Raw genomic sequence first — 11,510 nt, 5'->3', positions numbered from 1 at the left:
TCTTAGGCGATGCTCAGCCAGTCCCCTGGGAACACCTGGCATGTCAGCGGGCTTCCATGCAAAAATGTCCCAGTTCTCACGGAGGAACTGGATGAGCGCTTCTTCCTATTTTGGGTCGAGTGTTGTGGAGATGCGGGTCGGAGCTGCTTCGGGGTCGGTCGGATGAATGTGAACAGGCTTCGTCTCACCGGACGACTGGAAAGCGGACTCTGTGGCGGGCTTCTTGGATCGCAGCAAGTCACTCGGATCTGCGTTTTGCTTGTATTCTTCGAACTCGACTGCTGTCACCTGGGAATCGGCAATCTTGGAGCCCTTCTGAAAGCACTCTTCTGCCTTTTTCCTATCACCGGTGACAGTGATCACTCCTTTGGGACCGGGCATCTTCAATTTGAGGTATACGTAGCATGGTCGAGCCATGAACCGCGCGTAAGCTGGTCTCCCCAAAATGGCATGATATGCACTCTGAAAATCCACGACCTCAAACGTCAACTTTTCTTTGCGAAAATGCTTCGAATCGCCAAACACTACGTCCAAAGCTATCTGGCCGAGTGACTCGGCCTTCTTCCCTGGTATAACTCCATGAAAGCTCATGTTACTAGTGCTCAGTCGGGACATCGGAATGCCCATACCTTTCAATGTGTCTGCATACAATAAGTTCAGCCCACTTCCACCATCCATCAGCACCTTTGTCAGTCGAGTGCCTTCGACAACTGGATCGACCACCAAAGCTTGCCTCCCAGGGGTGGCAATATGAGTCGGGTGATCAGATTGGTCGAATGTGATGGGTGTTTGAGACCACTTCAGATAATTTGCTTTTGCTGGGGCAACCATGTTCACCTCTCGGTTAATCACTTTCAGTCGACTTCTGCTTTCCACATCTGCAAAGATCATCAGAGTGGAATTAATATGCGGATATCCTCCCTCACTGTCCTCCTTGTCTTCGGCCTTGTCCGACTCCTTCTCCTTGTCCTTAGACTGTTTTCCCTGAAACTGCTGGATCAGGAGTCGACATTGGCGAGTGGTGTGCTTCGGGTAGATGATATTCCCCTCTTCGTCTTTCTTCGTATGGATGTGACATGGCATATCCATTACGTCATTCCCTTCTTTATCCTTTACCTTCTTGGGGTTCCAGGATCCTTTTGGTTTCCCCTTAAACTTTCCTTGAGTCACGGCCAGAGCCTCTCCAGGAGCTGCCGGTTCAGCCTTCCGCTTCTGTTTCCGACTAGTGTTTCCTTTTTCCGACTGACTCGGCTTGTGCTTGCCGCTTCGGAGTCGGTCTTCTTCTTCGCCGTTGGCGTACTTGGTAGTAATCTCCATCATCCGACTCAAGGTCATGTCACCGGTTCGACCAAACTTCAAACTCAGTTCTCTGTTCTTGACGCCATCTTTGAAGGCGCAGACTACCTGATGATCAGACACATTCTCCACAGTGTGGTGCAAAGTGATCCACCTCTGAATATACTCTCTGAGAGTCTCATTAGCCTTCTGCACGCAGACTTGCAACTCTGTCAATCCAGCTGGTCGCTTGCAAGTTCCTTCAAACGTTCTGATGAACACTCGGGACAGATCTTCCCAAGTGTAAATGCTGCTAGGAGGTAATTGAGTCAACCATGCCCTGGCAGAACCTTCTAGCATGAGAGGCAAGTGCTTCATGGCCACCTCGTCGTTCCCACCACCGATCTGAACTGCCACTCGGTAGTCTTCAAGCCAAGTTTCAGGCTTAGACTCACCAGTGAACTTGCTGACTCCTGTCGCCAACCTGAAATTGGGAGGGATAACTGCGGCTCTGATAGCTCTGCTGAAGCATTCAGGACCAGAAACTTGCACTCGACTGCTTGTGGGTACATCTCTGTCGAGTCCACCTCGATGGGCTCTGTTCTGGTCGACCAACCCTTGTACGATAATGGATCGCGTGTCGAAGCCTGGTTCTCTGGGGTCGACTGGAATCCTTCGCCCTGAACTGTACTGATGCCTGTCATCTGGCTGCCGAGGAGCGTAAGACCCACCCCTCGGAGGGGAATTGGGCACTCGACGCCTGTCATCTCGGTCGAGTCTGTCGTCATATTGATCTCGCCGATTCCCGCGCCCTTCACGCCGCGGAGGCGATCGGGGGCTGTGCGCCGACTGAACCGTATTCACAGTGACGAATCGACTGTGAATTCTGTTGCGCGACTGAGACATGGCTGAATTCTGATCTCCTGCTGCCCGGAGCAAATCCCTGATCTGCAGCAAACCTCTGCCAGCTTCTGATTGCGAGGGCTGGATAGACTCTGCTATACGGGTCGCAGCTGCTAAATTCTGGATTGGGGTTCGATATACCTGAGTCGGCGGGAAGAGTTGACGTCGATTGGTGTCGGGAACTCGTTGCCGCGCGCGCTCGTCGAGTGCTCGCTGAAGGTTCTCCAGCCGAGTGCGCTCGGCCAAATTGGCCAGACGCGCCTCCTCCAAGGCACAAGCCTCGGGGGTTTCTCCTGCGATGGGAGTACGCAGGGCATCCACGTTCCTGCGGCGAAGCTCCTCTCTTTGCAGAGAGTCGAGTGGCTCAGGCTGGTACTCTTCGTGGCGTCGTGCGGGGTCGCCTCCGTCACCTGATCCATCGCCACGGGCGAAGCCAGGGGGACTGCGGGGCCCGTCGACCATCAAGATTTCGGCCGCTGGATCACTGCTACCGCACTCGGATGCATTCTCTACGGAGCCAGTCGACTGATCGAACAAGCCGTAGAGAGATTCGTTGGGCTCGATTGCCGCAACTTGGGTGGTGGCCGATTGGCGAGCCACCGCGTGCCTCACCCATCGCTGAAGCCTCGACCGGCCTGAGCGCTTGCGCTGGCGGGAGACCGGGAGGGTGGACGATAAAGGAGCTGACCGATACTGGGTCGACGGTTGCCGCAGCAGAACGCCGCGGACACATGCGCGAAAATGCGTCGCACCGCGGACGGGGAGCGCATCTACGTCGAGTGGAGCCTCCTGGAGCCATGCGGAGTCGTCGGCGATGAAGGTGAGAGTGCCGAGACGGATCTCTTGACCCTCGACCAAAACTCCAGCAGACACCATGATGAAAGTACTCGGAAGAATCGCAACTTCTCCACAAAATCGCTAAAACACCTGCCCCACGGTGGGCGCCAACTGTAGTGGTTCTAAGCCTGATAGTAGAGTGGGGGGTAGGTATGGAGAGGCAAGGTCCTAGCTATGGAGAGGTTGTAAACACAAGGGATGTACGAGTTCAGGCCCTTCTCGGAAGAAGTAATAGCCCTACGTCTCGGAGCCCGGAGGCGGTCGAGTGGATTATGAGTATATGAGTTACAAGGTGCCGAACCCCTCTGCCTGTGGAGGGGGGTGGCTTATATAGAGTGCGCCAGGACCCCAGCCAGCCCACGTAGGAGAGGGTTTAAGGTGAGTTAAGTCTGGGGAGTTACTGGTAACGCCCCACATAAAGTGCTTTTACTATCATAAAGTCTACTTGATTACAGGCCGTTGCAGTGCAGAGTGCCTCTTGACCTCCTGGTGGTCGAGTGAGTCTTCGTGGTCGAGTCCTTCAGGCCAGTCGAGTGAGTCCTCGTTGGTCGACTGGAAGGCGACCTCTTCTAAGGATGTCCTGGGGTAAGTTACTTGGATCAGGTCCATGACCCTACCCTAGGTACATAACCCCATCATCGTCCTCCAGTCCCTCGAGCCCGTGTGCACCTCCAAGAATGACGACCCCAAGGGGGAACGACACTAGAGAGCCTCCGTCATCCAATCTATTGATTTAGGGTTTCCCCCGGAGGTAGCAGAGAGTAGCCTTGAACTTCTCCACGACGATGCCTTCAGGAAGGGAACGATGCAGACATCGTCGCCATCGCCAGCCTGGGCAAAAGCCAATAGCAGGTTTTCACCCAGATTTGATTGAAGACCTCCATCTCTCGTGCACGGCCCGCCGCCATCCTTTCCGGGATCTGGATGATAGAGGCCGCCGCAGCCAGATCTCATCAAGGAGAAGTCCCCCCACCGAGACCCGCCGGTTGATACGTCTACAACGTATCTATAATTTTTGATTGTTCCATGCTATTATATTACCTGTTTTGGATGTTTATGGGCTTTATTTTATACATCTTTATCATTTTTGGGACTAACCTACTAACCGGAGGCCCAGCCCATATTGCTTTTTTTTGCCTATTTCAGTATTTCGAAGAAAAGGAATATCAAACGGAGTCCAAACGGAATGAAACCTTCGGGAACGTGATTTTTGGAACGAACAAGATCCGGAGAGCTTGGAGTACAAGTCAAGAAACAACCAGAGCCTCCACGAGATAGGAGGGCACGCCCCCTGTCTCATGGGACCCTCGGGCGTCCACCGACGTACCTCTTCCTCCTATATATACCTACGGACCCCGAAAACATCCAGGGGCACCACGAAACACAATTTCCACCACCGTAACCTTCTGTATCCGCGAGATCCCATCTTGGAGCCTTCGCCAGCACTCTGCTGGAGGGGGAATCGACCACGGAGGGCCTCTACATCAACATCCTTGCCCCTCCTATGAGTTGTGAGTAGTTTACCACAGACCTATGGGTCCATAGTTATTAGCTAGATGGCTTCTTCTCTCTTTTTGGATCTCAATACAATGTTCTCCCCCTCTCTTGTGGAGATCTTGTAAGTGCATCTAGTGCCCCTTAGTGATTTTGGTGTATTGAAGACTTATAGGTTAAGGGACTAATGCGTTTGTGAGTGTACACAGGTCTATAAGTCTATGAGGAGTTTGATATTTATAGAGAAAGTCGACCCCTAAAAATGAAGTTCTTCAACTGAAGACTTTGATATTCTGAAGACTTTCTAAAGACTTTGAAAGTGAAGAAATTGGTGTGACCTTGAAGACTTGGTATTTATTTGTGGAACATGAAGCGTGAAGACTTTTGTTTTCGTAGTTTCATTTTCTCTTTCTTGAGTCATAGGAAACACCGTACTGTTAAAGGGGGTCGAGGAAATACTAAGGAAAAATTTCCATGTGATGCTCAACTCAAAATCCTACACCTACCAATCCCTTCGAGTGAAGCCTTTGGAAATCTCATACAGTTCAGTCACTTTCTTCAGTGACAGAGACGAAGTTCTTCTGGTCGCTGATGAATTTGCTCTGACTGAGGAGTTAGGAATTCGCCAGTGCGGATTGCCTACACAGTGAGGAACATGATAGCCCTGAGGAATTTGAGAGTCAAATTTCCGACCGTTGTTGTGCTGCACGCCAGCTGTCCCAAAATATTTTATCCACCTAACGGTCATATCATTGAGGGGCATTTATGTCTTATCATGTCGGGCTACTCCCTAGGCTATAAATAGCCGCCCCCTACAACCACTAGCTGGTTGGCTGCTCCGAGAGAACTTGACACTTGTCATTTGAGAGCAACCCATCCTCCAAGGACTTTGAGCGAAAATCATCGAGTGAGGAAAATTCCAAAAAACCCAAACACCTCCAAACCCAAAGTGATCCTGCGTGGATCCGACGCTTGTTACCTTTGAAGACTGTGCTTCTTCCAGACGGTTAGGCGTCAAGGTCTAGAGCATCCAAGAGGAATTGTGGATTGCCGAGTGACCAAGTCTGTGAAGGTTTGGAAGTCGCCTGAAGACTTACCACGAGTGATTGGACGAGATCTGCGTGATCTTAGTTCAAGGATAATACGGTGAGGACTGGGTGTCCTGAGCTGCGTGCTCAGAGACTGGGTGTCCGGGACTGCGTGTCCTCGAGTTTAAATACTCAGCTGCTCCAACCAGACGTACAACTGAGACAGCAGTTGGAACCGGTCTCGCAAATCATTGTCTTCACCAACCTAACTGGTTCTATTTCCTCAACCCTTTCATTTCCTCATTACTGTGTTGAGTGTTTGTTCATATCTGTGTTTGAAGACTTTGACTGAAGACTTTCTCAATTTTCTCAGTTCAATTTCTTCAGTCTGTTTGTCTTCATCTTGTGTTATCCTGTGATTACGCTTTTTGTACTCTGTGGTAGTCTTCATTTCATCATGATGACCATGCTTGTATTCTGTTATGTTTACTTCTGAGTACTTATTCCGCTGCTAATAGTTCTTCGCTAAGGAATTTCCTCACCGGCAAATTCCTCAGTGAAGAATTCATAAATATCGCCTATTCACCCCCCCTCTAGTCGACATAACGCACTTTCAGATCTATTCGATGTAATCTCTTTTTGCGGTGTGTTTGTCGAGATCCGATGAATTGTGGGTTTATGATCAGATTTATCTATGGATATTAATTGAATCTTCTCTGAATTCTTTTATGTATGATTGAGTTATCTTTGCAAGTCTCTTCGAATTATTGGTTTGATTTGGCCTACTAGATTGATCTTTCTTGATGGGAGAAGTGCTTAGCTTTGGGTTCAATCTTGCGGTGTTCTTACCCAGTGACAGAAAGGGTTGCAAGACACGTATTGTATTGTTGCCATCGAGGATAACAAGAGAGGGTTTATATCATATTGCATGAGTTTATCCCTCTACATCATGTCATCTTGCTTAATGCGTTGCTCTGTTCTTATGAACTTAATACTCTAGATGCATGCTGGATAGCGGTCGATGTGTGGAGTAATAGTAGTCGATGCAGGCAGGAGTCGGTCTACTTGTTATGGACGTGATGCCTATATACATGATCATGCCTAGATAATGTCATAATTATTCGCTTTTCTATCAGTTGCTCGACAGTGATTTGTTCACCCACCGTAATACTTATGCTCTCGAGAGAAGCCTCTAGTGAAACCTATGGCCCCCGGGTCTATCTCTTATCATATTTGCTTTCAATCTACTTTTATTTGCATCTTTACTTTCTTGCATCTATATCATAAAATACCAAAAATATATTTACCTTATCATACTATCTCTAGCAGATCTCACTTTCGCAAGTGGCCGTGAAGGGATTGACAGCCCCTTTATTGCGTTGGTTGCAAGTTCTCAGTTTGTTTGTGTAGGCGCGTGAGACTTTTGAGGAGCCTCCTACTGGATTGATACCTTGGTTTTCAAAAACTGAGGGAAATATTTATGCTACACTTGCTGCATCACCCTCTCCTCTTCGGGGAAAACCAACGCTAGCTCAAGACCTAGCAAGAAGGATTTCTGGCGCCGTTGCCGGGGAGGTCTTCGCTCAAGTCAAGACATACCATGTACCCATCACAAACTCATCTCCCTCGCATTTACATTATTTGCCATTTGCCTCTCGTTTTCCTCCCCCCACTTCACCCTTGCCGTTTTATTCGCCCTCTCTTTCCCAATCTCCTCCTCTCTTTTCCGCTTGCCTTTTTCTGTTTGCTTGTGTGTTGAATTACTTGTTGTCATGGCACAAGATAATACCAAATTGTGTGATTTCTCGAATACCAATAATAATGATTTCCTTAGTACTTCGATTGCTCCTCTTAATGATGTCGAGTCTTGTGAAATCAATGCTGCTTTGCTGAATCTTGTTATGAAAGATCAATTTGCCGGTCTTCCTAGTGAAGATGCCGCTACCCATCTAAATAATTTTGTTGATTTGTGTGATATGCAAAAGAAGAAAGATACGGATAACAATATTGTCAAATTGAAGTTATTTCCGTTTTCACTTAGAGATCGTGCTAAAGTTTGGTTTTCGTCCTTGCCTAAAAATAGTATTGATTCTTGGAACAAGTGCAAAGATGCTTTTATCTCTAAGTATTTTCCTCCCGCTAAGATCATCACTCTTAGGAATGATATTATGAATTTTAAACAACTTGATCATGAGCATGTTGCCCAATCTTGGGAAAGGATGAAATTGATGCTTCGCAATTGCCCTACTCATGGTTTGAATTTATGGATGATCATCACTCTTAGACGCGGGAGGAAATCTTCTAGAAATCTTTTGCCCTATCTCATGGCTGCCTCGGCTGCTTCTTGACTTGCACTCCAAGTCCTCTGGATCACGTTCATTCCAAAAATCACGCCCCCGAAGGTTTCATTCCGTTTGGACTCCGTTTGATATTCCTTTTCTTCGAAATACTGAAATAGGCAAAAAAACAGCAATACGGGCTGGGCCTTCGGTTAGTAGGTTAGTCCAAAAATGATATAAATGTGTAAAATAAAGCCCATAAACATCCAAAAGATGTAATATAATAGCATGGAACAATCAAAAATTATAGATACGTTGGAGACGTATCAGGGAAGCACCCCAAGGACACACAAATTGATCAAGTTGGTCTTTTATCCGTCGGTCATATCGTCGTATCTTCCTCCGCAGATTTCCACCTCGGTCATATCGTCGTAGTGCTTAGGTTCCTGCGACGGTAACTTCGTCATCACCGTCACCACGCCGTCGTGCTGACGGAATTCTCCCTCAGCCTCAGCTGGAGTTAGAGTTCGAGGGACATCACCGAGCTGAACGTGTGCAGATCACGGAGGTGTCATGCGTTCGGTACTTGATTGATTGGATCGCGAAGATGTTCGACTACATCAACCACGTTACATAACGCTTCCGCTTTTGGTCTATGAGGGTACGTGGACACACTCTCTCCCCGTTGCTATGCATCACCTAGATAGATCTTGCGTGATTGTAGGATTTTTTTTGAAATTATTGCATTTCCTAACAGTGGCATCCGAGCCAGGTCTATGCACATATGTTATATGCACGAGTAGAACACAAAGAGCGGTGGGCGATAATAGTCATACTGCTTACCAGCATGTCATACTTTGATTCAGCAGTATTGTTGGATGAAGTGGCCCGGACCAACATTACTTGACCGCGTTCATGAGACTGGTTCTACCGACGTGCTTATGCACATAGGTGGCTGGCGGGTGTCTATTTCTCCAACTTTAGTTGAATCGAGTGTGGCTACGCCCGGTCCTTGTTGAAGATTAATACAGTACACTTACCGAAAAATCATTGTGGTTTTGATGCGTAGGTAAGAATGATTCTTGCTAGAAGCCCGTAGCAGCCACATAAAACTTGCAACAACAAAGTAGAGGACATCTAACTTGTTTTTGCGGGGCTTGCTGTGATGTGATATGGTCAAGGCATGATGTGATATAAATTTTTGTATGTGATGATCATGTTTTGTAACAAAGTTATCGGCAACTGGCATGAGCCATATGGTTGTCGCTTTATTGTATGCAATGCAATCACCATGTAATTGTTTTGCTTTATCACTAAGCGCTAGCAATAGTCGTAGTAACAATAGTTGGCAAGACGACTACGATGCTACGATGGAGATCAAGGTGTCGCGCCGGTGATGATGGAGATCATGAAGATGCTTCGGTGATGGAGATTATGAGCTCAAGATGACGATGGCCATATCATGTCACATATTTTGATTGCATGTGATGTTTATATTTTATGCATCTTATTTTTCTTAGTACGCGGTAGCATTATAAGATGATCCCTTACTATATTTCATGGTATAAGTGTTCTCCCTGAGTATGCACCGTTGCGACAGTTCTTCGTGCTGAGACACCACATGATGATCAGGTTTGATAAGCTCTATGTTCACATACAATAGGTGCAAGCCAGTTTTGCACACGCGGAATGCTTGCGTTAAACTTGACAAGTCTAGCATATGCTTATATGGCGTCGGAACACTGGAGACCGAAAGGTCGAGCGTGAATCATATAGTAGATATGATCAACATAGAGATGTTCAGCATTGAAAACTACTCCATCTCACGTGATGATTGGACATGGTTTAGTTGATTTGGATCACGTGATCATTTAGATGACTGGAGGGATGTCTATCTAAGTGGGAGTTCTTAAGTAATATGATTAATTGAACTTTAATTTATCATGAACTTAGTCGTGATAGTATTTTGCAAATTATGTTGTAGACCAATAGCTCGCGTTGTAGCTTCCCTATGTTTTTATATGTTCCAAGAGAAAACTAAGTTGAAAGATGATAGTAGCAATGAGGCGGACTGGGTCCGTAATCTGAGGTTTATCCTCATTGCTGCATAGAAGAATTATGTCCTTGATGCACCGCTAAGTGACAAACCTATTGCAGGAGCAGATGCAGACATTATGAACGTTTGGCTAGCTCAATATGATGACTACTTGATAGTTTAGTGCACCATGATTTATGGCTTAGAACCGGGACTTCAAAAACGTTTTGAACGCCACAAAGCATATGAGATGTTCCATGAGCTGAAATTGGTATTTCAGACTCATGCCCGTGTCAAGAGGTATGAGACCTCTGACAAGTACTTCGCCTAAAAGATGGAGGAGAATTGCTCAGCTAGTGAGCATGTGGTCAGAATGTCTGGGTACTACAATCACTTGAATCAAGTGGGAGTTAATCTTCTAGATAAGATAGTGATTGACAGAGTTCTCTAGTCGCCATCATCAAGTTACTGGAACTTCATGATGAACTATAGTATGCAAGGGATGATGAAAACGATTCCCGAGCTCTTCGTGATGCTGAAATCGACGAAGGTAGAAATCAAGAAAAGTATCAAGTGATTGACAAGACCACTAGTTTCAAGAAAAAGGGCAAAGGGAAAGAAAGGGAACTTAAAATAGAATGGCAAGCATGTTGTCACTCCCGTGAAGAAGCCGAAAGCTAAACCTAAGCCTGAAACTAAGTGCTTTTATTGCAAAGGAAATGGTCACTGGAAGCAGAACTACCCCAAATACTTGGTGGATAAGAAGGATGGCAAAGTGAACAAAGGTATATTTGATATACAAATTATTGATGTGTACTTTACTAGTGTTCATAGTAACCCCTGGGTGTTTGATACTTGTTTGGTTGCTAAGATTAGTAACTCGAAACTGGAGTTACAGAATAAACAGAGACTAGTTAAGGGTGAAGTGATGATGTGTGTTGGAAGTACTTCCAAGATTGATATGATCATCATCGCACACCCCCTATACTTTCGGGATTAGTGTTGAACCTTAATAAATGTTATTTGGTGTTTGCGTTGAGCATGAATATGATTAGATCATGTTTATTGTAATACGGTTATTCATTTTAGACAAAGAATAATTGTTATTATGTTTACATGAATAAAACCTTCTATGGTCATACACCCAATGTTGATGGTTTATTGAATCTCGATCGTAATGATACATATAATATTGATGCCAAAAGATGCAAAGTTGATAAGGATAGTGCAACTTATTTGTGGCACTGCCGTTTGGGTCATATCGGTGTAAAGCGTATGAAGAAACTCCATAAAGATGGACTTTTGGAATCACTTGATTATGAATCATTTGATACTTGCGAACCGTGCCTTATGGGCAAGATGACTAAAACTCCGTTCTCCAGAACAATGGAGCGAGATAGCAACTTATTGGAAATAATACATACCGATGTATGCGGTCCAATGAGTATTGATGCTCGTGGCGGTATTGTTATTTTCTGACCTTCACAGATGATTTGAGCAGACATTGGTATATCTACTTAATGAAACACAAGTCTGAAACATTTGAAAAGTTCAAAGAATTTAAGAGTGAAGTGGAGAATCGTCGTAACAAGAAAATAAAAGTTTCTATGTTTTGATCGTGGAGGAGAATATTTGAGTTACGAGTTTGGCCTTCATTTA

The sequence above is a fragment of the Triticum aestivum genome, chromosome 2B (assembly GCF_018294505.1).
Source record: "Triticum aestivum cultivar Chinese Spring chromosome 2B, IWGSC CS RefSeq v2.1, whole genome shotgun sequence".
Classification (NCBI taxonomy): domain Eukaryota; kingdom Viridiplantae; phylum Streptophyta; class Magnoliopsida; order Poales; family Poaceae; genus Triticum; species Triticum aestivum.
This window is presented reverse-complemented; position numbering follows the sequence as displayed.